A 25641-nucleotide genomic window follows, 5' to 3' on the forward strand; every position below is an offset into this window, starting at 1 on the left:
GACAAAGCGTGTGAATCTCCACCCTTGCGGCATTAATTCAGCACGACAGTACCGCTCGATACGCCTGGTTCAATACAATGCAAGGCCTCGGGTTGATGCATGTGCGCGCACGGTCTCAGGCTGATCAGCGAAGCAATCATTGGACCATGTATAACCAGAGAGGAGCAAGAAAGACAAAAAAGCAGGGGGCTGAGGGCATGATCTGCCAAGGAGAGAGAAAGGAGCTGCACGGTGCGGAGTCCCCTGAGCCACAGCCCGAGGCCGGTGCGGGGAGGTGGGCAGCAGCAGCAGAGCAAAGCAGCCCTCTATTAAAACACATCAAAAGGATCGGGCACACACCTAAACATGCTTGCCAGACCACCAAATGCCTCCAGTCTCCATTATTAAATTGCCTCCAATTACAAAGTGTCAATTTTTAGTGTGATCCTTCATTGGAAAATCCTTATTATAAGGGTTTAGCTTTCACTAACCCACTCTTGCAAGAAGAGGTCCATCTGCGACAACACACAATCCATCCGTAGGTCACTATGCATCTTCCACATTACACACAATCCATCCGTAGGTCACTATGCATCTTCCACATTACACACAATCCATCAGTAGGTCACTATGCATCTTCCACATTACACTCAATCCATCAGTAGGTCACTATGCATCTTCCACATTACACACAAGCCATCAGTAGGTCACTATGCATCTTCCACATTACACACAATCCATCAGTAGGTCAGTATGCATCTTCCACATTACACACAATCCATCCGTAGGTCACTATGCATCTTCCACATTACACACAATCCATCCGTAGGTCACTATGCATCTTCCACATTACACACAAGGCATCAGTAGGTCACTATGCATCTTCCACATTACACATAATCCATCAGTAGGTCACTATGCATCTTCCACATTACACACAAGCCATCAGTAGGTCACTATGCATCTTCCACATTACACACAATCCATCAGTAGGTCACTATGCATCTTCCACATTACACACAAGCCATCAGTAGGTCACTATTCATCTTCCACATTACACACAATCCATCCGTAGGTCACTATGCATCTTCCACATAACACCAGCCGATGTGTTAAACTATGGCGCTCAAAGGCAACTCACTGTGATCTCGATTTAGTGACCATCATACAATGGGTCAAACACCACAAGTCAACTCTTGTTCACACAACCCCCCCCCTCAACCCCCTCGATTCCTCCATGCAAGAAATTAAGGAGGCAGTATTCTGCATTGAAAAGTCTTTATTTCCATTGAACTTCAACATCTGTGCAAATGTTGCCTTTGATGTAGCAAAGGAGATGGGGTTCCGGAGCACACAACCACTCAGCGTTTGCGACTGGTGCAATATCAACATGGTGCGTTACGGGTCTTTGCCACCTCGTCATGGGCATGTCAGGCCAAGCCACAGCCTTAACTCCATCGGCTGAGAAGCCGGCCCATTGCCACCAGCTTCCGCGTGTGCCTCCTCCCTGCCACAGGGCTTTTTAAACAGTTTACGAACATGAACGAGATGAAGATTTAACGTGGAAACACAACACTGCAGAAGATGTCCATGTTCTTCCCCTCCTGTTACGGAGAACAAAACTTGAACCAAGGCTTAATATGTGCACTCACCTCTAGCCATTGGCTTGTGATGATAGCCTCTTAGCGAGAAAAACATGGTGTAGAGGTAGAGGTGGCAAGTGGCTTTTACGCGGCCGCCTAGTAGCCTGCAACCCTGCTAAAATAATCAATTTTTACTCCACACTTTTGATTAGTGGTGGACAATCTCTCTATCACACACACATACCTCCGCCCCCCTCCTGATACTCCAAAAAGAAACGAAACGTTTTACCCTGGGCCCCATTTGAAGTTGAGAGCAGAGCGCAGCAAGCATGCCTTTAAATCCCCATTTTGTGAGCTCACTGTAACATGGGAATACCAGGATTTTTCAAATTGTTTTCCTAGTCTGGATGTGGTCGTTGTTTCACTGTGTCCTATAACATTCACTGGCGTAGCGGGGCAGGGGGGGGTGCCAGTACATGTCCTGTGATGGGCCCCCTCAGGAAAAAATAAATAAAATGTTGAAGTCTGAAGGCTGCCCCCACCACATGACATGGAAGCCTACAGGCTGGAGGCCTCCATGTCATGGGGTGGGGAGAGCCCTATGACTTCAAAAAGAAACATTTTGTTTGAAGTCACTCTGCCTTCATAAAGATATTATTTCCGTTATGTTTCGGTCCTTTAATGGAAATAAATTTCTTTGTGAAGTCAGAGGGACTTTAAAAAAAAAAAAAAAAAATAAATAAAATAATCTTTTTGAAGTAATAGGGCTCCCCCCCGCATCCCATGTCACGGAGGCCTCCAGATCCTCTGAAGATGGTGGGAACATGCGGTACTGGCTGCTGCCGAGGGCCTCGTTCCCTAGACCAACGAATTAAAGGTAAGAAAATGTATTTTCTTTAAATGTGTTTGCGTGCGTGTGTGAGTGTATGGTGGCTTGCCTGGGTGTGCCTGTGTGAGTGTATGGTGAAAGGGTGCACACTTAAATGTACAGGTGGCTGGGTGTATGTGTGGTTGTGTTCAGGGGTGCAACGAAATGGAAATTTAAGGGGAGGCTAACCCTTCAAATGTTAGCAAAGGCGCTAATTTCACGGGCGGTGGGGGTGGTGCAAATGTATTTGTGTGGGGGCATCCAGCTTCTTCATGCATTTCATGAGACTACTCTAGTTCAGCTTCAATGTTACAAGCAGTTAACTATGTTAATTCTGAACTCACCCACTTATGGACTGCTGCGAGAATGAGCCGTCTCCTGTCCCCTCTCTACCCTTTGAATCACTTCCCTGGTACGCAAGTACTGAACCCACATCACGATTTAAATTGCCTGAAAAATGTCAGTACTAACAGTGTAATGCTTTATGTTAGTAATTGCCGGGCCTTTATTAACAGAGAAACCCGGGCGCCATTTAACATCTGTGTCCTGTTCTGTCAGGCAATGGCTCGGTAGGTCAGCTAGGTCGAGCCAACATAGCCAAACATTTCACGGTGGGGTGAGGGGGGGGGGGCGCTGAAGCCCAGTCAGATCAATGGTGTTGCGCCACTGCTTGTGTTCAATACCTGGCTTAGTTACTTTTCCTTGTCCCAGTGCTTACGTATGCGGCACCTTGCCTCATAGGTACATACTGGGATGAGGAAGAGTGGCAGTACGAGTAATGTAGTGCCACTCTTCCTCATCCCAGTACGTACCTATGAGGCAAGGTGCCTCCTATGTAAGCACTGGGACAAGGAAGAGGGACGTGGAGGTAATTCTAGGTTGAGAAGAACATTTTGGGGCTTGGGGTAGGAGAGAGGGGGCTGTGTGGGGGTGCAGTGGCCGGGATTGTGCGATAAATTCTAATGGTCATCCATGTGCAGGCTAAGCAGGTATGATATGTGCTATTAGTGGCTAGAGAGGCCTTTTGGTGCAGACAGTCTAGTCATTTCTTAGTTTGGCTTGACCTCACTGGGCATCTCTGATAAAGCAGTCTTGGTAAGTGTAATTACCCGACTAGACTGGCATTGGAGTGCTGCCAGTGTAGCCATTTTTTACTGTAGCATTGTATGTTTTTCTGGGCATCCTTGATGAAATAACCATGATAAGTCTTATTGCTTCAACTGGCATTTTGGCGCTGCAACCAGTCCAGGTTTATCTAAATGTGGTCTAGACTGGTCTACATTGTGCAGCCAGTGGGACATGTTTTCATTGTGGCATGGCATTTTTTATTAGCAAAGCATTAATGTTTCTATGCACTGTCGGTGACTTGATTGTATTGGATTTGTGGATTGGTGTAACTCTACAAAACAATTGCAAACACGCTGCCTTTTTGGCCAATTTTTCTCAGAAAGTGTGCTGTCTATGCATGAAAACGCATTTATATCTTTCCTCCTAGTCCACTGTGCGTTGTACCCCTGCAGCAGCCTGTTTGTGCGTATTGCGCAAGCATGGTAATCTAGACAGGCCCAGAGTGTGGCGCCACCCGTGATTTTTTTCCAAGCTGGGGGTGGGAGGTACCCTCAGCATGGCTCGCAGGGGGGCCCTCACATTTCGTGCTACGCCACTGGTAACATTGTGGAGATGTCTGTGCTGGAGCAGTCCTGGCTGTGCAATTACCATGTGTATTTTTAGGTAATTATGGTTCGTGTGCTGTTTTGGTCCTTCGTGGGGGCACCAGATGCCAAACAATAACATGCTTGTACATCTTACAGATAACCAAACATCCAACTCGAAACTAGATGGAATGAATGGTGTAGACTCCTCAAAATTAAGTGCACTTTCCCTCGCAATGCACACCAAGTGTACTGTCCTCGAACTGCTTCAAAGGGGAGTTAAGTTTCTTTAAATAAAATGTGTCAAAAAAGAAACACATGCATGTGCATTTCAATGCACACATTGCATGTTAACACTTTGCTAAGTAGTACTACGTTCCTGTGGATCTCCTCATTTCCTGTAAGGTGCCTCGGGGAAGAACGTTCATAGTAACATTTTTGTTAGCATGTGGGAAAGAACATGTTTAATACAGAATGTCGACTCAAAGCAATATACTTCTGTTCTTTTTTTAACCCAATACTTGCACATTCACTGCTGTGGTTCCCACATATCCTTTGTGTGAACTTCCAACTCACACATATAATGGTTTAGAGTGCTTACTTAACTTAGAATCACCTGTGGATAGAACAGGTTTGGCCAAGGCCAAGCAACAATGGATACAGAGGCTTTTCACTCCCAACCACGCAGGATCAAAGATCACAGCTACAGACATCAGGTACATTGCAGAGCAGTTGCCAACAGCCCTACAGAGCCAACAGACCATGAACGGGAGAATCCCTCGACTGGGAACGAACAAAGTCAAATAACCTGTTCTATTGGGGGCCTAGGATCACGCTTTATTTAGCAAGGAAGGACTGCACTGAAATGACATGCCAACCTGGCGGGCCACGAACCATGGCCACATTGGACACATCAGGAAACACCTTCCGGCTGTGGCATCTGATGGCATGCTACTGCAGGTGAAAGGATTCCGAGGCAGTAAGCAAGCAGGGGCTTCCCTAAACCAAGGCGTGTCACCGGCCACTGTAGCGAGAGATTGTTTTGGCAAGCAAGAAATGGCGACATGTGCAGAGCTGGCCTCCCTGCTAGGGGAGAGGGACTTATGCTTTCTGAAATGCTGTGCCTTACCTTAAACTCATCAGTAACCTGCATGGTGAGGGTTTCCAGTAAAAGATCATTTCCTGGCCCGGCATTATTCTCCCAGAGGGTCCATCTATAATTTCCCCTTCATCATTGCCGACGATGCATTTAGGTTGTCAGTGTTGGCTATACATGAAAATCGATGGGCTGGGTGGATTGTGCAAGACCCTCTCCCCACATGCAAACATCCACATCTATCAGCTCAAACAGCGGACAGTCTACAATTCAAGTGGATGAGCCTTAACTGGCTAAAGTTGAATGGGGACAAAACGGAGGTGTTGGTCGTGGGTTCCCACCCGGACCCTTCTCTTTGGATCTCAACTTTCTGGCCCTCTTCCTGTGCCTGCAGCAAAGGTAAAGAATTGGAGTTATAACAGCTACTCTCTCGATGGAAGCCCAGATATCATCAGTCTGCCCGACTGGGTTCTTCCATTTGAAAATCCTTTGACAAATCTTAGATTTTATACCACCTGCCTTGCGGCCACCGGCTGTATCCGCAATGGTTGTTAGTGGATTGGATTACTATGATTCTTTGCATCTTGCACAGCCCAAGAGGCTGATCCATCGATCATAGCGCCTTCAGACCTTTGCAGCTCGGGTAGCAACTGGATTACCATATGGTGTCTACATTTCTCCAGTGCTACGCCGCTTACATTGGCTACCAGTGCCACAACGTATTGAGTTTAAGGCACTTTGTATTGTGCATCGGGTGCTTCATGGCCTAGGAGCAGATTATCTCAGAGTAAAATGTTCTCGCAATTTCCCTAGGTGCTCTTTGAGATCTGAGTCAACTGGCCTGCTGTGTGTACCATCCTTTCGCCGTTCCCGATTGGGTGGACATGCTTTTTCTGCGGCAGCAGCACAGCTATGGAACAAGCTTCCTGCTGAAATGAAAACGATCCATAACCATCTGGGCTTTAGGAAGACGTTAAAAATGTTTCTTTTCTGTTAAAAAAAGGGGTTGTCTATGGCAGGGGGATGTCTGTTGGGATGTGCCTCTTTCTCTAGCGCCATGCCGCCTTCGCCGTGCGCTTTACAAGAAGCCATAACATAACAAGAGTTACCTTTATGCCCTGACACGAGTCCTAATCTGAGATATCAAGCAATGTTCTGCTCATCTTCTATTCAACAGAGAATGCGCAAACACAAATATCCATCCAAAACATATATATCTTTTATTCATCTTCTTAAAAACTCAACAGCACTTCTGTCGGGTCACAGGTACAACCACTTTTTGGTCTCACAGAAAACATTTGTGACAGGGGTTAGTACTAATGTGACTTCATCAATTGTGACAAATGCAGGTCATTCCTCTGATTGAATGTCATGCTTTTTGATGAGAAACCTCCCAAGTTCTTCAAATTAATATTGTCTGATTACATGATTAAAAATCTAACCCAAGTCCTCGACCAATAGGAAAAGAATCAAAATGGCAATCTCTCTGATCACTTCAGTGCAGACCTTCCCAAGGTAATCTTGATCCACATTACAGCTAATGCAAAGTCTTAAACAATCATGTCGACACAACCGTGTATCAGCCATTACATTTAGGTACAGGTGTCATCATGCTGTCCCCACGTTTTATCTTCGGTCTTAATCAGTACACAAATACTTTCTGTAGGCCACTGGTTCACCCCATTCTGCTTATTGTGGTCTGTTATGCTACCACATGTCTGTTTCAAGACCCTGCAAAAACATTCAAACCACAACGAATATATGAATCCTCAAAATTCCCAAATGATTCACCTCAATTTCTAGTCTCTAAACATAATTAAACATCATTTTTTTTTTTTTTTTACAAACATGAGCAGTTCCAAACGTACTTCTATCATTTAACTTCTATTGTACGGAAGAAATGTGATTGTGCTGATCCAATTGCTGCACAGAACCACTCCCCCATTCCATTTTTCACCCGAGTACCTTCACGATCAATCTAAAGAATTGGTTTTCACCCATATCAAGGAATATAACCAAGCTCTCTTTATTACCATATTTAAATCTACATACTAGCCAGGTGCTCGTGGAACTTGCAAATGACACATTCACAAATCACTTGTATAGTGCAACCCATTCTGTACCGCTCAACTCCCCGTCTCTTCGCTCACCGTGCTACCAACGGAGACATCCTCTCTCCCCTTCAGTTTCGATGTTTGTTACTTGTGCGCATTCACATACTCGGCGGGTATTAGTTATATTCTACGATCCTCTTTCTTAGAGCGGCTCATCTCAAATTACACCTTTGTCTCTTCTTAATCAAAATCTGCCTAACAACTGTTCACAGCATCATGTCTCGCGGCACCACCATAGATGTCGGCTGCCCAATGTATGCCTCCGATACATTTAAACCAACTGGCGTCACCACCCAGGTGGCTGCCGATTGGCCAAAAACTAGACCGCCACTGTGAAATTCGACATGGAGTGTACTGGGACACCATTTTCAAGTATTTGTGTTGCCTGCCGCCCCTTGGTGCTGGTACCCTTATTGTTGTGCATTGTTGGGTACCTTACATCTCAGTTTTCCTCAATATGCAGAGTCTAAGTCATGTTGTCATCGCCTCTCTCTATGCTTTGATACAATGAGAGGTCCCCGTTCAATACAAGCATTCAGACTTTGCTTAAAACAGTGTCAAATCTCTCAATTAGCTTCTGTTCTGCTTTAATCAGAGGAATATCAACATTACCTCATCTTGAACTCATTTTTACCTGTAGCAACACAAACCAAAATAGGTCTTCTGCATTGTTGTGTTTGAGGGTAAAATGCTCCACTAGTGGTTTTTCTGGTACCTTATTCGACATGCAAGATTTGTGTTCACAGAGCCACTGTCTGACTTCTCTTCGCTTTACGAATACATAGGAGATTGCATGGGCATTTTATCCCATATATTATGTTTTTTCTTCTTCAGTTAGTGAATTCTTTAAAAACCCACATGTTGCCATACAGCTCAATTTTTTAAAAATGTCTTTTTGTCTGAACATACTGAACACTGTCCACACTTAAAGTGCCCTGTGACTGGTGGAAGGCCCCAAAACCCATTAACGTCTCTGGACTTAAAATCTAGTACATGCTCAGCACCTTATGTGATGATTTTTCCTTTTTGTTTTTGAGTGCATACAGTGGTTCTGGTAGCCTAACGTCCTCTTTATGAATTAAAGGCCAGTGTTAGGGGATTATCCTCCAAATAGGATTACTCGTAGGGCTGAAGGTAGTAACACACACCAATCTGTCTTTTTGCTCACGTGTCTGTTTCGCGATTTATATTGGCCGCTCTCTTTTTCAGCGAGTTATCATTTTCAGGGGATATCCACATCTTGAAAGATTCTGCTCTAATCTTTGGGCAGGTGTTGTGAAATCCGTTTTTTTGGAGCAATTTCTTAAACTGTCCAAAAGGGAGCTTGCGACAATCCGTTCTTTATCGTCATCTTTTTTGGCGAGTACCAAGAAATAAATGCTTTCACACCTTTTCAAGTTTCTTTTCAAAGTAATGCCTTATTTTAATTTATTCACATTCCAATTGTTACTTTCTTTGACATTCCAATTGTTACTTTCTTTGACATTCCAATTGTTACTCTCTACAGGTGTTTCACCCTTGTCTGAGTTACAAGCGATCATCAGGAGAGATTTGTTACACTATTTTTTTCAGCATAAAATTTGTTTGCCATGATTCAATTAATCAACTTTATTTCATGGGTTCATTTCTTCAGGGCTCGGTTTTACAAACACTTTTAATGTTAAAGTTCCCTTCCGTATTTGCATCCTCCGGTTTTCTGTTCCTTTCGCTCCTTGTTTCGGCGCGTACGCCAAATCCTGACAAACGAACTCTATGCTGAAAGAAATAGTGTAACAAATCTCTCCTGATGATCGCTTGTAACTCAGACAAGGGTGAAACACCTGTAGAGAGTAACAATTGGAATGTCAAAGAAAGTAACAATTGGAATGGGAGTAAGGATTAAAATAAGGCATTACTTTGAAAAGAAACTTGAAAAGGTGTGAAAGCATTTATTTCTTGGTACTCGCCAAAAAAGATAATAAAGAACGGATTGTCGCAAGTGGGCATGCATGTTATGGATAAATAGTTCAATTATATCTACAGCAACATAGGTTTAAATGCAACACCACAGAGCTGACATCCAGAAGGAATCATAATTAATTTCGAATACAAATTTTTCAAAGTTGAAACTCGCCAGGGGACAGAAGTCCTGAAAAAGTTGCAATTCAGTAGTGTGACAAAAGGGAGCTTGTCTTTAGGGACCTGGGTATTAAAGCATTATAATGGAGACAAGTGTTCTTGTCGTTGATTTCCTGCATAAGGAAGTGATCAAAAACCCCCATTTTCTTTTTTAATCCAAATGTCAAGAAAATTAATGTTTGTTATTTTGTGACATCGTGAATTTCAAATTCTTGCCTCTGTTATTAAGCCAACCTAGAAACATTTCCATTTCATCAGTTGGTCCTCTCCAGACTACAAAAATGTAATCAGTAAAGCGGCACCACACACCAATATGCTCATTAAAAGGATTAGAAGTGTCAAAGATAAATCTCTCTTCAAATGCTCCAACATACAAATTAGCCATGTTCGCGGCAAAAGTTACCCCATACCAGTTCTCTTGATAAAACCGAGTTTAAAAAAAAAAAAAAAAAAAAAAAACAACACACAACTAAAAAGTTCTCCATTATGGTCAACTTCGCACAATCGACTATGAAATAAGTCGGAAAAAGAACAAGCCCTGGCACCCTCATATCTAGAAATCACTTTCAAGCTTTCTAGTTGTGGAATGTTCATGTGCCAGGATTCCACAATTAAAGTGATTAAAAGATCATCCGGTCCTACCTTTTAGTGCTTCTACACATAACATGCCAGTCTTATCTTTAACGTATGACCATGTCTGTGTCGCAAATAGTTTAAAGAAAAAAAAATAATTAAATAAACAAAGCTGGATGATGGATCCAACAGGGATTTGAGAGCTGAAACTATGGGTCTAACGGGTCTAACAAGAGGATCACTGGCATTCTGATTTGATCTAGGGAGGATGTAAAATACTGACACTAGGGATCCGTTGACGCAAATAATCCTTTTCATCTCCACAGATCCCTCCCCCACTGTCTGCTCTTTCACCCCTCTGCATCTACTTTTGTAAGCGGCAAGTAGGATTTTCATTGAATCTCCTATAGTGCTCAGTGTTCTTCAAAAGCCAAGAGAGCTTCTCGCTCATAGGCCTTTTTTCCCCCACATAACAATCCCTCCCCCTTTGTCGGCTGGTTTAATGACAATATTGTCATAGTTTTTATTTATTTGCGGACAGTGCTATTCTTTTGCCGACTGTGTGTAATTTCTGACCTAACTCGTACCTGCCACAGTACTTTGTTTTCCAATACTTTAATTTGCTTGAAAGTCCTAATCGGCCAGTACTGATGCCACTGCCATTCTGTGGCTGCAAGACCTTTTGCGAGACCAAATTAGTTATTGGCCCAACGGACTGGTCACATGACAAGTCTTTCAGTCGGTCAGTCCTTCCTTCCTTCAGCCTTCTACATCATTTCAGTGATAAGCCAGTGTTGGTTATTTAGAAGGATCAACCACTCTCTTTTAACACCGATACACATCACAGTGAGACAAGATAAGGCACACAATACCATTATCCTGTTGCTCCAAAATGTTCATTACGCTCTATCATCGAAGAAGTCTCATCAGGCATACAGGTGAGCAGACACAGATGTAAATTGGCAGCTACCAATAAATGATTCTAGCAAAAGATGAATATGTGCGCTTGCAAACTTCCGCGGATTAGGGGCTATTAACTTCCTTGACAGATAATGTTCCAAATTCTGGTAATGTTCAGATATCTGAAATGTGGGAGTTCTCAAAAAACATCCTCAGCGGCAATTCTCCCGTTGGCAAACTTAATGGGGGTTGGGGAGGAGGGGAGCGGGGGGGGGGGTCATGGGAAGATTTCTCGCTTCGACTATGGTGAATTTGAGGCCTTTAACATGAAATCAACCTGAACTAGAGCCTTCAGATAATCGAGTGCATGCTAAATGTTTAGACCCGAGGTGTAGCATAACACTTCTTACTTGAAGCTGGGTTAAAAAGGCAAGAATACATGCTACAGACTAGTTAAGAAGTCCTCAGAGTGTGAGGTTGAGCTCTGCTTTGCTGTGCTCAAGTACGTGTGAATTGGTTGATCTGCTGCTATGTTGGGTGAATGGGAGCTGTCCTGTAGTGCCCAAACAAAAACTGTGTAATAGTTAATGCCCCATTTCACACGTGCATGATTAGTAGATAATACATCCATCAATTGAGTTTCATAAGCTGTTGAGTACTCGAGAGAAGAAATCTAATATGTTCAATCCCAGGCCTCACAAATTCTTAAAAATCCCATAGACCAGCAGGGCGAGTACATTAATTTACATACTCGACCTTAGAGAAATTCACTCGCCCCCATGGTAACAGGTGACAAAATATTTACCTCTGGTGTCTATAAAATGTTGCTTGTCACCAAAAGCACATTTCATATTTGGTGCAATGCTGCCACCGAAAGGCTAGCCATACATCCTGAAACCTTTGTTTGCCATTTACTGCAAACAAAGTTGTTTTTAGTAAATATCAATGTTTCAAGCATCCTCATACTCGCCAGCACGGTCGAGTACCCTACAAATGGTACTCACCCATCAAAAGATCTCCTCTCCAATGCAAGTGGGCTAATACATTTTGCAAGCCATGCATCCTCTTGAGAAAATGAAAACTTGTGTATTCATTAGATTTGGCATAGAATGTAGCTTTTTTAATGCCAATTCATAATTAACACGTGCTCCAAATGCCCTTGTGACAACACGTTCCAACCTTTTCTTGGTCTTGCTTAAGGCTGCGAGTACTACTGTATTGTGAGTAGCATATGAAGCACTTTCTATAGAGCTTGCCAATTGACCTCTCGTCCAAATTGTTACACCTGAATAAGGTCTACCTGCTTGTACTCTAGAGCATAGGATCACCCTCTATTTTTGGGATAGTAGTTCCATGCAACCTGCAATATATCCCTGCAATGGATCACTCTGCGTTACAGAGCGGCCTGACCCAGTTGGCGTCTGTGAGAAATGCTCGCCCTTCAACGCCATCCAAGCTACTGCATGGGAACCGCCGGAGACCTCGACATAAAAACCCCCCTCTTTCTCAGAGTTTCGCTCAACTCGGAGGCTCTACATCCGAGACCTGCCGAGTCCAACAACCCCAACTCAACACCTGGTCAACAGCTTAGAGATCCAAGCCGATACAACTGCAGTACCCCAATGCTGTATTGAGCGAAATGAGCCCATTGGCTGACTAAGGCCAGTCTCTGCTTCTACGCACCCGAGGACGCAGTCTTCCAGCGCTGCTGACCCAACATCACCTGCCACAGTGTGTTCGACCCACAACAAATCGCTGCTGCTGGACAGCACTGCATCACTGGACCTGGCGCTAGCACTATTCTACTAGACACCATCCCAATGCCAAAAGCACAGAGACTCCCAGTTCAACACCAAAAAGCCTGGCTAAACGCAGTTGAGTCCCAAAGACAAGCGGTACTGTACCAAGGCCCCACGCCATGGGCCTCTTTTTTCGGACAAGAGAGACCTTTAAGCCCCCTTTTCTAACTTGTTTTTATAAATCATATCCTTTTAACAGTATGCCAATATTATGCCTGAACACTCCTGCTCATATACCCAGAGTGCCTTTTCGTAAAAGTCTATTTTCCGTTTAATTTACTGGGGTGGGTTTTACTTCTTTGTGATTAGTCGCTTGCATTTTATTTTTTCATTAAAAACCTATATTTGTTATAAAATCTTGATTGGACATTCTTTTATTTTAGACTATTGTACTCAGGTTGGTTGGGTTACTACTGCCATCACCTCACACTCCTCCTGAAGAGTATAGCCTGCCCTACCACAAAAGGCGAAGGAGGTCTACCTGTCTATTTTTAGGTCAATCCTTATTTCACAGTAGTGTGGGGCTGACTGAGTAGGCAATGAAGCCACTACTCATTTCTGTAATGCTTCAGAGCAAAAGCCTTTGCCACATACAGCATTACTGCTTTTTTAGCTGAAAGCGCTACCTATAAAGCCCAATCTATTTTCATTGAAATAAGAGCTTTATCCTAAGAGCTTGAAATAGGGGCTTTGAATGTAGGTTTGTAATGCTTTTCAATGCAGGTTGACATAGGAGGAGGGATTTATGTAGTTTGGCTCTGCGCCCCACCGATTGCTAAATGAATCTTTAGGATTTTCCTCCCATTCCCACCCATTTTCCCTCCAACCACACCTCTTATTGCACTCTTTGGCTGAATTTCTACTGTGTAGTGCATTTGTCAGCCATTTTTACTTCCAATATGGCAGCCACCATCTGTTAATGTTATTTAACTTGATTGATGCTGTCAAATATATTTATTGCAGCTTGCAATTTATGTTAAACATTTCACGGTGTTTTTAAAAATAAACAAGGTCGTGTAATACTATGTTTTGGTATAAAACGGCACTGAAAATGTACGTCTAGTGACTTATGGGGGATTGATAGAGTGTTTTTGATGTAAGGCGCACCTGATTGGCTGTGCAGTTATGGATGTGATTGAATGTGCAGTGTTTGTTTGTTTTTTTTGTTTTTTTTTTTTTAGAAAGAAGCCATTTTGTTTCTATATTCCAAGTGAGGACAAGTATGTGAATTTGTGTTGCTTTGTATTTTTTTTTTTTTAATGTTCCAAATCTGTGCAGGCGTCAGCTTAACATCAAGCAGCCGCCGGCACATATTTGCAACGTTAGTGCAATTAATTGAATGTTGGTGGTGGCTTGGCATTTTTGTTTGATGCTGCCACCGGCATAGAATTTGTTTTACTAAGGTTAAAAATGTGTGCTGGCGGTGGATTAATGTTGTTAACCCACCGCCGGCACATATTTTCAATGTTAGTGAAACCAAGAGCCGGTGGCGGTTTCGCTTCCCCGATGTCACTGACTGCTTGGAGTTTGGTTTTGCTAAAGTTGCAAATACTTGCAACATTAGTGAAACTAATTCAGAGCCGGCGGCGGCTTGGCTTTCCCAATGCCGCCATCAGCTCTGATTGGTTTTAGTAACGTTGTGCAAAACAAAAGCAGATATCAAATAAAAGGGCAAAGTGTATCTATTCTACTCCTTTTGTTAAGTTCCATTTTAAAAAGGCTAGGTACTGAAAGAAAAATTATAAATCAATTTCCGTCAGACACCACAAGTTACAAAGCTACAAAATACACCAAAAAAAGTAACAAGCAACACCAACTGTTTGGGCTTGTGTGGGTACTTTCCAGACATGGCTGTAGTGGCTATTGATGGGGGCAGGTGAAAATTGATGCAAGTACCTGGGCATTAATAGCACTGCCTGGCAAATAGCTAATACTTATAGCAAGTCAAAAATGTTAGTATTGCCAATGCTTGATTTTAACAGGACTTCAGTAAAGGATATGCATAGTGCTTACAAATAGAGTGGCTGAAGGCAGACCTGGTTAAGACATTTTTATTACACCAATAAAGTCATTAACTATCTTAATACTGCTTTGAGAAAACACTGTCAGGCACTGCGAGTGCAAAGAGTTCCTATGAGAAGGTGTTTTGGGCTGGGTGGGGCAGGAACTGGTTGGGAATGGCTAGAGGGATTAGCATGGGTAGTCAATGCATGGGGGGAAAAAATACCTACAAGCTTTTCGTCCCTCCTCCTATGCCATTTCTATTAACTGGTCATTGATGGTGGTAGCTGCAAAATGGTGCGAGTACCTCGCCATCTACTAGCAGAGCCTGACAAATACTTAAAACTTATACTAGAGCCAAAACGGTTGGCCCTGCCAGTGCATGTTTCAACATGCATTCAATTTCCGTCCAAGCACAGATCCTGCTGCATCAGTCTGATTTGTATACGCCTCAGGGCCGGCCTTCGGGCAGGGCGGGTCGAGCATCCGCCCAGGGCGCCGTGTCACCCAGGGCAGCATTAGCCCCTACCACGCCAGCTCGGGGAGTCTTTCAAGGGCTCCCCCGAGCTGGCATATTGGGAGAAGGCGCAGCAGGCGCATTTAATAACAAAAGGGCTGATGCTTTGCATCAGCACCCTATTCACAGGATTACCTCCTCGCTCCTATGCGGGAGCGAGGCCGTTTGCATTGGAATAGTGCGCTCATGCAGTAGCATCAGCATCCTATTCTAGTGATTAGCTCCCTGCGAGGTGCCGGAGCGGGGAGGTATAAAATAAATGTGGCGCAACCTGCCCCCCCGCCCCCTGTTGACCAGGGGCAGGAGCGCCAACTCGCTCAGGGTGCTGCTGCTAAGGCCGGCCCTGATCAGCCTACTATGCTGCTACCATGTTATAAATAACACAGAGCGCTGCTTGAAACTTTCAAATCTGTCTGAACAAGAACTTGTTCTCAACTGCCTCAGTCAACTTCCCTTCTGCGTCTGCCCGCCTTACTACAAGCGGTGTGAAACTATTGGACGGTGTAGTGCCTCCGCATCCTGCATACCTGCCACCATACTGCACAGAGCTACCGAGTGCAAGGGCACAGGTGAAAGAATGTTCTATAGCCTTTAGACAACCCATGGGGGGCTTTTAGGAGACAACAGGGTGGGGTATCTTCAGAAAGCAAAGGGCACAATTCCATGTGCTTGAGGATGCCATTTGCAGACACGATGCAACAGTTGTTTGAAATGGACCGAACTGGACCAAAATGAGTTTTTTTTTTTAAAGACAGTGGAGTAAAAGCAAAACCATTAAACATCTGTTATAAAGAGTAAACGGCCCATGGAAAATGTGGCGAAGGGAAGACACGAGAAGGTATTTTCTACTGCAGGGTGGTTTCAGACTCTGGCATTACGGGGCATGGTGAAGCGTTAGGCTGGCATGGGGACCAAACTGCAGAACTCGTGATGCCACCAGAGCATACGTGCAGGCACGACGAAAGCTGTGACATATATGAATAGACGTGTAGGTGGCCAAATATGTATCAAACAGAGGCATCAGGAATATACACATGCCTTGTGACTAGCATGCGCATGTATGTGTTCACACTGTAGGCTCCTTCTCTGGGCGCAACTGGATTGCACGTGACCTGTGGGAGGTTATTGGGCGACCGACGGCCATGCAAACGCTGAGGCAGAAGCGCAGATTGCTCTGCGCGCGCCCAAAACGCGCTCCAGATCGGCAGCTATCTAGGCCACGATGCCGGGCCTCCCCCTAGAGACTAGACTGGAAGGGGCGCACCGAATGCTCGCTTCCTCGCCCGTGCCAGCCCTGCATGGCATTCTGAGAAAACTATGAACTAATGCAGAATGGGCATCCGAGTCCATGCCACCTTCGGCCAGCCCAGGTTATTTAGCTAAGAGCACTGTGCATGCTGGGGGCTGTGGGCGCCTTCTCTTGTGTGCCTTGAGGCCCGCGGGCGATCTGGCGCGTTAATAAGAATGAATATAAATAAATAAACACAAACGTGCGCGTCCTAGTAGATTGGGTGAAGACGTGTGTGAGGGGGCGGGGGGCATTTCAACGTGCTGGTTGGGGGCCCCGCTTAGATCGAAAACAGTACGAGGCAGCACTGGCGTGCATAAATTACAATGGCGACAAAGATACGTTTAATAGCCGCCGATTCTCACAAGACAGCCAGCCAGCAGGGATCTAAAACACTAAATGCCCACTGAAGAGCTATAAACCCTTCTTTGTCAGCAAGCGGCGGATGTGTCAGGAATCCGTGTTAACTTCTGTATATCCCGTTGGAAGTGGCGGCAGGAAGGGCTCCAGGAAAAGCAGCTTGTAACGTGAGCGCTGCTAAGTGGACATTTTAAGACCCAGAACGAAAATAAATAAATAATATATTGCTAGTTTACAAGACTGCTGACTGGCAACATGGACAGTTGCTGCAGGCTCACCCGATGCCCCTTAGATTTGAAAAAATGGAAAGGCCCCTACACCGCCCCAGCGTCCCAGTAACCCATGTGCTGCTGGCTAAAAATGAAACAGTGGCTGACACAGAGCCACTTGGCAGCCATGTACACATACACGTAAATAAATAATGACACTTGCAGCGAAGCAGTGCAGATGCGCGTCAAAAGACAAGAAAATCGGCCATGTGACCAGGGACCACTGATGGAAGGATTCCGGTCACTAGATGGAAGTGAAGAAAGGCGTTTCTTTATGACAGGGGAGGAAAGGACTGCGCTCGTGCACTGTGCGCCTCTGGCGGCCATATTGTGCCGGACTGTCTACTGCTCTTTGCTGCCAGTAGAAATGCCACAGAGGTCGCCAAATACCGTGGGGGAACCTGGGCTTTGAAAACACATGTAGAAAATGGTTTCTGTGGAGGAATTCTAACCAGACGGGGTGATTCCTCACGTTACAATTGAAGAGAGTGGTAAGGTACATGGAAAGCATTATCCGTTCTGGTAAAACTGAAGCTGGGACATAAAACGATGTAGTCTTAACTGTAAACTAAGGAACAGGGGATAAAATCCTAGCTTCTCACTTAAAACATTGTGGGATCTTCAGCAAATCACTATCTCACGGTACCTTATTTGTCTTACCTTCCAAAGCTGGGCTCACCCGTTTGTCATTCCCTGTATTTTCTCTTCGTGGTCTACTAAGCTATAGTGTTGCCCCATAAATAATTATAATATTACCATTTAAATCGGTCACACCGTCTGCGCGCTCATTCATGGCAACATCACTTGCGAGCCAAGGCTCTCTCACAGGTCGTATAAATACTAGACTGGTAAACTGCATGGTTACAAAGACACCAGCACACCTTTACAAATAGACACACCGCATTGTTGTCAGAGGTCAAAACGTAAAGTAGCGTGATACTCACCAGCCATAAAAAGTCACTTGCCACCTCAATGCTACACATACACAGCACGCCGTTTCCTATTCGCCAAGAGCCAGTGGCTAGCAGCGAGCGCACCTTCTTAGCAATGCGTTTCTACGGGCCCACACAATGCTAGGGGCACACCAGTTCCTCTTTCCTCTTCAGGAACTTTGTTCATAACTACATGCAAATCACACCTAGTTTTTGGGGGAATTTCTGCACAATCACATTAAATGACAGGCATTTTTTTTAGGGTTAAGGGGCATGTGTGGGGCATCCCCCAGGGAGAGCCCAATTATAGAGTGGAATTCTGCCCCCATTGTGAAAATCAAACGTTGCCACTAATGCACAGAGCGGCAGCCACCTATGGCATATGTGGATTAACCGACTTGCCCAATTTCTCTCCTGACCTTTCTGTAAGCGAAGTGACCCGATCCAGCCGAAAAGCGACAATGCGCAGGGAAGACAAAAGATGGAGGGCAAAGAGCAAGCAGACAAGGGGGGCTAAGGGGGTGAGCGCGCTACAAAAGAGGAGCGACCATCCGACTGAAAGCTTAAACGGCGCCAAAGACATCTGCTTCCGCCACCAGCAACACCACATTGGCGGACAGCAATCGCCCGCCAGTGTAATAAACCAGCGCTCATCTACAGATGGGCCAGAGCCTAGTTCTAGATCATTCTCGGAGGATGACACAAGGAGAAAGGGACAGGAGCATGCGCACAGCGATCCGTAGCCCGACACCCACATTCTGTAGCTATCGCCAGGCAGCCGCTGTGCCCCAATAGAGCCGATATTGGAGCCCTTCTGTCCTCGCATTTACATCTCAGGCCTGGATGAACCGGTGTGTAAAGCTCAAATGTTACAAACGTTTTTGATATTAGTGCAAATGTTGGTAAAAAAAAAGGATGAGCATCAGGCCCACCTGCATTATGTGCTTAGTGATTCAAGCCCACAACCCTCGTATCACAGGCAAACGCGTCGGATATAAAAAAAAAAGGTATAGTTATTCCTGTTCTCAAAACCCCCCTTGCTTTTTATGTATAGGAAACGTGTCCCCTTGCCCGATTCTCAAAGGGGTAGTTGAAAAGAGTACAAGGCTAGCAGTACACGTCTATGGGTATCCTAGGTTATATAGGTATCCTAGGTTATGTGGGCATCCTAGGTTATGTGGGCATCCTAGGTTTTGAGAAAGTGCTTTGCTTGGTAAGAGAAGTGTAATGTTCCTATGACTTTAATTATATACTGGAAGTTTTTAGAAACAAAAATCCTACAATTGTAAAGAGATGGAGTTTACAATCTTAGGGCAATTCAAAAGTTCCTTTTTTATAGCTGCTTTTGCCAAAAAATAGAGGGCACCCCAAGATCTGTTTCCCTCCCTCTGGTTCCACAGCTGTTGCCAACAGCTGGGGAGGCTCTAGCAAAGTTGCACCCAACAAAGTGACTCCCCTCGGCCCCCCCCAAGCTGAGAGAGGATTCAGTTAGTTGAGAGAGAGAGAGGCAACTAGATTGGCTTACGACATGTCAGGTATAGCTGGCTATCCAGCCCTCATCTACACAGGGCACCTGGAAGTCATCTACAGTCAAGCGTGCACCCGCCAGAATCTCAGCATGGACAGTGCACAGGCCATCCCAAGCAGAACCGTCTTACTAATGCGGGCTTAGTCTCACCTCTCCCACTGCAATGGCCTACTTCTCGCAACTTCTTCATGTTACAATGCAATGCTGATCAAAGGTCCTACAATGACTCGGACTGCGCCAGTGCTTCGAAGTCATACAAATGGCAGTCAAGTACTTTTCAAATATTATGTCGCATATTGTGGCACCAAACCACAAAGCTGTATAATAGCTACACAACGATCCATATCCAGATAACGCAAATCAAGCAGGGCGGGGGAGGGCGACCGATGAAGAGAATATGGAGGGCCTTCTTATCAGCACTTCCCTTCGGGCCTGTGTTCCAGGGTATGCATCACTTTTCCGGGATGGCAACTTTGCTGAATCCATTTTTTCCGTTTTTTTTTTCCAACCACAGACCTGTAGATGGTAAGTTGGGTAAGGTATATGGCAGGGTGGAAAGGGGGTCTCCTCCTGCTGTTAGTGGTATAAAAAAAAACAAGCAAAAAAACAAGCAAAACAAAAAAAATACAATTACCAAAAAATAACTAAAAATTAAAATCTGCCAAATTTGCCATTCGGCAAAAAAAAGTAGCAATAAGCCTGGAAGTGTTATAGTGCGGGAAGTGCTGCAAGTATGCATGAGTAACAAACGCCAAACCTTCCGGCCCCCCCACCGACCTCTCTCCCTACACAATTAACATGAGCAATAATCAGGAACCCAAACCAGGTAAGGTGGACAAATTAGGCTGTAAGTTTTATTACACAACAAGATGTCATGAAAAACAAACAAGATAAAAGAAAACAGGAAATGGTCAAAAAGCATTTTGGGGAACGTGGGATCAGGTGAGCGGGGAACCTGCTCCATCGTAGGGCCAACTGGGGGCTGAACCCTCCCACCCTTAATAAAGATCATGATTTTACTTGCACAGCGTTGAGCCGTGACATACTTTCCATTTCGCCACTTCCTTTAGCCATGATTTTTTTGCCAATCGTAGCCTTAGTTACCACCATGCCTCTTTTTGAGGCGTTTGTGCTGTGCCATAGTTTTCATTTTAAGAACTTCATGTATCCATTCTGACCGAGTGTTGGCAATGTTTCCCCCCTGCCTCTCTTCAGGATGGGGGCAAAGGTTTTCAGCACTTCGTGTGCCATGCCGAGCTGCAGCGGATAGCAGCGCAGAGCCATCTCCAGATATAGGCCAAAACTGGCACGAGGGCAGAAGACACCTCTTTTTGCATTCTAAAGGACCGGTGGCCCCCATCCGTCAGGACGGTGGCTATCCGTTGGCCTTTTGTTGGCTGGGACCCCTGCTGGACAGGCGAGTCTCACCTACCCCAGCCACCTCCTCCAGGACTGGACACCCAGTAGTCTGGGGTTGCCTTCGTTTGCGCCTCCCTGCACACCTGGGTGCAAAAAAGGAAACGCCCCTTTCGGCTGTCGCCAGTTTCCTTTCGTGATGAAAGAGGAGGCCCTTCCTCCCTTCATTCCCACCTCATGCTTCGGGCCTTCGAGCTCCGGGTCCCAGGGGAAAGAACCGTGTCCGGCAGCCCCCATCTGCTAGAAGGTGGATCGGCCAGTAAAGTGTGTCAATGCAGTTGGAGAAGAGTCATGAACAGTGCTGTCATATACAGTATCAGCCCACACCCTGTGTTATGAAAACGGCTCTGCATTCGAGACCCAGCCACATCTCTAGGTACTGTGAGCGTGCAACTCACACTCCATGACCTCATGGAGTAGGCAGCCGCTGAATGCCCCAAGGAGCAGGACTTGCAATACACGTATTTCCATAAATAGATCAGGAACTCACTGGTGAGGAACAGGATTTGCCCAACAAAACATTCTGAAACATGCCATTATAGGAACAAGCCACTCCTGTATGTCTTTTTACTATATTGACACTAATGTTTTAATCAAGGGCTGGCTATCGTTGCCATGGAAAATGGCCCCAGGGGGCGAGATGGCACATCGCAGAAGCAGCATCGAGAAACAGGACTCATCCAAAAGCAGCCACCGCTATGGTTCAGTCTTCAGACGTAGCATGTGCGGTGGCAGCTCCACGCTGCTAGATACGTGACAGGTGTGGCAACAAGACCGAACCTTAAGCTGGCACATTTCTGAGAATCTCCCACAACCAACAGACTAGCAGCAACACTGCCTAACTCATCCAGAAACGGCCACCTCTATGGTTCAAAGTCTTCAGACGTAGCATGCGCAGTGGCGGCTCCACGCTGCTGGATACATGGCAGGTGTGGCAACAAGACCAAACCTTAAACTGGCACATTTCTGAGAATCTCCCACAACCAACATATCAGCAACACTGCCCACACCCCACACTACCCCGTCAAGAGCAACTGCAACCACTGTGGGGCAAGTGACTTACGCCGCATGTTAACCTACTATCCGCCCACACGGAGGCATTATTCTGCCTAGCTCTGATGTAGGGCAGTTAATCCTGCCCTCTTCAGCCAAGCCCTACCCAAATGAGTCTAGTTGTGAGAATTAGTGCACGTGTCCTCCGAACGCACCTCTTTAACCTGCAGAAGACAGTTCAGTGCCCTAGGCAAGTGGAAATGGCGTTCCCTTTTCAAATCATAGGCAGACCATTGCCAAGGTGTCGGGTAAGGTCCCAAAACTAGAGCCTTCATGCCCGCTCCCACCCAGTCTTCATCCTGCAAGGAAAGGAGGCAGCTGTACATGATGAGTAACGTAGCAAACCCTTGTGTATTTAAACAATTTCACGTGAACAGACTTTATTGCTTAAAATGCGTACTCTGATGTTTGCACAAACTATTGCCACAGTAGTTTCCTGCCAATAAGTTTCTACTCCGTTAATCAGTGGTCACAGTTTTGCATGAATAGACCCTCTCCTCTCCTTTAGACCCGTGATAGAGGAACTAGTTCTTTATCAGGGAAACCTAAAATCGAAATGACGTACAGGGGATTGGATTGACAATATGGAATGTCTTATGAAATATCAGGTTTTATCATTCGTGGGTTCAAATGAAGTCATTTACTCCGATTTGCATCTGGACTATTCAGGAATGATCGTATTCGTGTAAAAAGTGAATTTACTGACAACAAACGAAATGTTAGAAGCTAGAAAAAAGATCGAGCAAAATTAACATTGAAACCTTAAAACATGTACGTATTGCAGGTCACAGTTTATTGTCAAAGCGTAACCAATGGTGTCTTAAATGTGTTCATAACGAGGAAAGTTTACAAACGGAACATTTTTGGGAACGGATTATTATGCACATCAAACGCCATTATCTATAGCAGGTTAGCTTTTATAAAATATTTAAAAAAACCTTTGTACAAAATTAACTAAACATTGGTACCTTGAGTTGTTGTTATAAATTGAGTTTTTTTTCTCAAAAAAAAAAACTTTATTTTATAAACCAAACCACAATTAAAAACATGAAGCCTCTACTGGGATGTTAAAATGCTTTACAAATAACACTTGCAGAGACAACGCAAGTTGCTTAGAATAGAGGGAATCTCAGTCAGGGCAGCCTCATTCATGGTTCCCCTCAGGGGCGTTGCTAGCTCTGGAAAAGACCCGGGGCTAAGCTGATGTTGGAACTGTCGGGACTGGGGGCTAGCTAGTCTTTTGGCTGTAGCTCCTGAGATTCTATCCAGGGCTACAACCAAAAGATCAGGGGCTATAGCCCCCTTATCCCCCCCCCCTAGCAACGCCTCTGGTTCCCCTTATAGCATTGCTACACATGCTCCCCTCCACCCCGCCTGGCACACAACTTCCCAGTAAGAGAACACTCAATTGCCTCCTGCACAAATCAGTCCTTTTCACAGCCACTCTTGCCGCCGGCCTTCAGCACCGTGACGTACTGTAACATTGCTAATCCACACATGCACCCCTCATCCACGCAAAAGACATGAAACGCCAGTACTGTCAAACGATGTCCGGCTGTGAGGTGGCACTGGGTCACCCGTTTACACAAAGCGTGCGTCAAACTTCCCATGGCGCACCGGTGTACTTCAGTGGCGAGGTCTCCATTCGGCATAACGCAGTAATAACGGTGTCGAACGATGCAGAGGCAGCTGGTCTCACGACAGTGCACAATGTCAACACTGCGTGTGTGCACGTCACGCTGGGAGCAGCACGCCCGTTTGCAGGCCGTCTTCATTGAAACCACCGCTGTACAAAAGAGTGCGGGCCTTGCACCATTTTTGCAAGACAAAAAAAGTTACGACTCGCCCCTGGCAAAAGCCGGAAACTGTAGGAGGCATTCATGTGTTAGTCGAGAGCATGTATGGACTACTGGCTTTAAGAGGGCTGCACAGGCGTTAAGCCACTTAGGTGAAATCTCCCTGGTTGTGCTTGTGGTGGGAGAGGGAAGTCGAAGGGAGAGAGGACGCCGTGTCCTGGTGACCATGAGTTTGGACTGTTCCTTGCGCCACGTGCATTATTGCATCGTTTGTCGGGGCCCATCAGTCGGGTACGAACCCTCAGTGGGTCCTTCTAGTTCCGAGTCTGGTTGCACACTTTCGCCTCCCCTGCATGTGCACTTAACAAGAGTTCCATCCAACAAACTGGACCCCCGGCTGCTAATCATGCATGCAAAGGCACGGGCTGCAAGCGGTTAAAGGTTGCGACGTCTGTTTGAAAGAGAAACCAGACGGGACTTGAAAACATGTATCATGAGAATTGCCCCACGCGAGGAGTCATATGCCTTCCCCCCATGTGACCCCTCTGTTGGGCAGGGAGCCGTGATCAGCGTCTCCGGGGACCTGGCAAAAGCAAGGCTGGTGGAAACACCAGAAGCGACAAGCAAGTACACCACATGCATGCGTGCGTGCGTGGAACGGACACTGCAGGTCCAGGGCATTTTCGGGGGGTTTTGGGGTGGGGGCGGAGCGCGACGTTCTCAACGTGGAGAGAGCAAGGAGTGGCGGAAATTACTGTATGAAGAAGGCGGTCAGAAGAGAGGGGGGAGGGGCTCAGAAAGTGATCACAATCCGTCACCCTGCAGGTCATTAAATAATAGACATCCACCCCCTGCTATACATTACACACAAGTAATCATACACAACATATGGCGCAAATGCATGCATTTCACACGAGCCTCGAGGACATCGCAATCCATACCGATACGCCTCGTTGATGTGCACTGTGTCACTCAAACAAATACACAACTTCCTGCAGGATGTCAAGACGGTAAAGGCACTCACACCACGTCAACCAGACGCACACCATGCCAGGCACATGTAATGTCAAACATAACACCGACCCGCGCAGCACAATTCTATACAACCATGTCAGTCAGTCCCAACACAGGCAAGATGCCACACACACACACACACACACACACACACACACACATGTCTCCAATGACGAGCAAAGAAAACAGTCCCTGGCAGAACAAAGAGTGGGTTTGGATTCTGCTGCTGGGCATGTACCCCCGAGGTGCTCCAGTGCCCGTCTGCGGACACGTGCTGTGCCCCGCTTCCAACTGGCCACATTCTGCCCCAGGACGAGAGACCCACATCCTGCGCTTGACGCACACAGTGCCGGCACTACTTCGCCTCACCTGGCCGTCGGTGTGCAATCAGCGGCGGCTCTAATAGTCCATGCTCCCGGCACCTCCTGGAGACAGCAGCGACGGAGGAGGAGGAGGATGGGAAGAGCCCGGCGCATTCAGCTCCAACAGCAGACGCTTCTCTCTCCAGCCCCTGGGGCTGTGCCTGCTCCACCGCGGCCCCGCCCCCGCATGACGTCAAAGTCCGGGTCACGTGCTACAGGAGAGCCAAGAGAGCATTGGTTGTCTTGGCAACCGCGGCAGGCCTAGGAAATCATTCTCCATAGGTCACCCGTCACTCTGTGTGCGCAGCTCAGCCACCGCCACCACCGTGGCTGCCGGCGAACCCGAGACGGAGCCGGCCGCTGTCACTCTTGGCAGTCTCACTAGGCACACCCCACACCACCCGGGAAGACCCACGGCCCCTA

The 25641-nt window shown here is 46.0% G+C and overlaps 1 protein-coding gene across 1 annotated transcript in view; it reads right to left on the reverse strand.

The window, feature by feature from the left end:
- Positions 1 to 25416, reverse strand: part of NCALD (neurocalcin delta) — a 273643-nt gene extending 248227 nt beyond the window's left edge. The window contains exon 1 of the mRNA XM_069621449.1: positions 25226 to 25416. The gene's annotated coding sequence lies outside the window, so the exon portion shown is untranslated. The remainder of the gene's footprint in view (positions 1 to 25225) is intronic.
- Between the last annotated feature and the right edge of the window lie 225 nt (positions 25417 to 25641).

This window comes from Ambystoma mexicanum, chromosome 5q, assembly GCF_040938575.1.
Source record: "Ambystoma mexicanum isolate Mex_15411 chromosome 5q, UKY_AmexF1_1, whole genome shotgun sequence".
NCBI classification, from domain to species: Eukaryota; Metazoa; Chordata; class Amphibia; order Caudata; family Ambystomatidae; genus Ambystoma; species Ambystoma mexicanum.